Genomic DNA, 2,369 nt, shown 5'->3' on the forward strand with positions numbered 1-2,369 from the left:
AACTGTAACTTAGTAGTAGTAATTGTAATGGTTTGATGACAGGTTGGCATCTATGTCGATCATATAAAGTTTGGCTCTTATGGAGCCGCAGCTTTTATATAGTTTGCCAAAGATAGAACTAGACATGCAACCCACCAAGGAAATCTCTAGTTTGCGGGGTCACACAACATGCTAGAAATAACTCAACCTTTCACTACAAAGGTGTTAAATAATGCGATCCAAAGGACTACAATTTAATATATATTTGTGTGTGTGTGTGTATAATACTATATATGAGTCACTCAAGTCGCTAGAAATAGCGAGGGAATCTCCCTCCAGATCACACTGTCTTAAAATATGAAGGGCACATTGGGTACCGTAATACACACACAAGCTAGAGAGCGACGGGGGCTCTAAACAGTTGCTCAGTTTGCTGAAAATAGTAGACAAATTTCTCTAAAAACCACCACTACCCATTTTCATGCAGAAAAAACATTAGAAAGATTAAATGAATAAAAGACAGTATAGTCACGGCTGGAACGCCCTTGATCGTAAGTCTGCTCGGTCAGAGCCTGAAATGGAACTAAACAACTAGATAAACTATATACAAAGTTATATTATATATATTATACACTAGATATTGTATAGTCGTGATTCGAACGACTTAGATTATAGTTCTATTGGATCAATGCTGACCTAGGGCTAAGTAGCAATAACTACACATAGATAAACAAAGTCGAACAAATAAATAGAAGATGAGTGACAGAGAAAAGGAGACGAATAGGAAAGCCGACAGAGGACAGATACAGAGAGTGAGTGTGTGTGAGAGATTTGCAACTTTCGTAAGGTCTAGAAAGATAAATGATCAAAATTGCAAACACACCTCTTCGATAAACGATGTTTGATTGTCCCGTTGGTATGCCGACAGGGGTTTAAGAACAAAGACTTTTTCCGCGTGTACATGTGTTTTCCGTCTATGAATATATTTGTCGTGGAACCAAGCTAGTCAAGTCGAGCCAAGACAAGCCAGCCAAGCTAGACAAGCTAGCCAAGCTAAGCTAAGCCAAGTTAAAAGCTAATCAAGCCAAACAAGCTAGACAAGCTCTAATCTAAGCCAAGCTAGTTAAGCAAGCAAGCTAGTCAAAGCAAAGCCAAACGAAGCTTAGTTGAACCCAGCCAAGTCAGTAAAAGTCATAGCTTTACAGAGCCGAGAAACCATGATAAAAGAGAACAAAGTTCGAAGCCATGTCGGTTTACACCGGAAGTTGTTGTAAGAGGCGTGGGGCGAGCGCAAGGGGGAGAAATATGTTTGAAATGTAGTCACTATACCTACTCTCTCTCTCTTTCTACCGATGTATATGTCTCTGTCTACCTTCCTCACTTTCTCTCCTTCTTTCCATCTATCAACAATTATTAGTACACATGCACACCATCCATATATCTATATATAACGAGAAACTCGAAATATCGAACGAATTGAGACGTTTGAGTTTCCATCCAATAAATTATATCACTCCACTTTCAGTATTGTGTACCGTTATTTCATACTCATGTTTACACTTACGTGAATCTCTGTCTTTCTGTCTGTCCGTCTCATACACACACACACACGTGTGTGTGTGAGAGAGAGAGATAAAATTATATGTATATATGTTTATGAATTTGTGTTGCAAGATTCTCGATGTGAAACCATGTGTTGAAACAGAATGGACTAAGCGGAGCAGGAGCACACACGAGGACGGAAAGAGTCGTTGAAGAGGTCACAGATGTGTGACGAAAGATTTCCGGGCAATGGACATGAGTTAAAAATAAGAACAGTAATAAATGAGTGAGGAACGAATATATAGTGCGTGTGTTTATTTGGCAAAAAAAAAAATTACCGTCCCGAAATACAACAATATATATATATATATATATATATATATATATAGAAAGGGAGATAGAGAGAGGTGTAAGGTTGATTTACAGCATGTATTTTTAGTAAACACATTTAGCCTCACTGTGAGATGTAGATATTTTGGTTAAGCCACGTTTTCCACACTGACCAGAAAAAGGATTAGTTTCAGCTTTTTTAACTACTTCATCAGGGATCGATTAACTATTTTTTTTTCCTGACTGCAAAGCATAGTGACATATATATTTATATTGCACATGAACTCAGATGCATCTAAATTAGCCTACCCCAATTTGTATAGCAGTTAATCGTTGCAACATGAATTAATTACTAGAAGCACTACATTGCTTTTGTGCTGTGGTATATATATGTATGTATGTATGCATATATATATATATATATATATATATATATATGTATGTATGTATGTATGTATGTATGTATATATATATATATATATATGTATGTATGTATGTATGTATGTATGTATATATAT

The 2,369-nt window shown here is 36.5% G+C and overlaps 1 protein-coding gene across 2 annotated transcripts in view; it reads right to left on the reverse strand.

Annotated features, from left to right (window-relative positions):
• Positions 1–2,369, reverse strand: part of LOC106880631 (E3 ubiquitin-protein ligase SH3RF3) — a 95,788-nt gene that overhangs the window by 60,069 nt on the left and 33,350 nt on the right. The window contains exon 1 of one of the 2 annotated variants that reach the window (XM_014930664.2): positions 863–1,233. The exons of the other annotated variant lie outside the window; for it this stretch is intronic. The gene's annotated coding sequence lies outside the window, so the exon portion shown is untranslated. Of the gene's footprint in view, positions 1–862; positions 1,234–2,369 lie in introns of those variants that run through there. 2 annotated transcript variants of the gene reach the window in all.

Source organism: Octopus bimaculoides, chromosome 16 (assembly GCF_001194135.2).
Source record: "Octopus bimaculoides isolate UCB-OBI-ISO-001 chromosome 16, ASM119413v2, whole genome shotgun sequence".
Classification (NCBI taxonomy): Eukaryota; Metazoa; Mollusca; class Cephalopoda; order Octopoda; family Octopodidae; genus Octopus; species Octopus bimaculoides.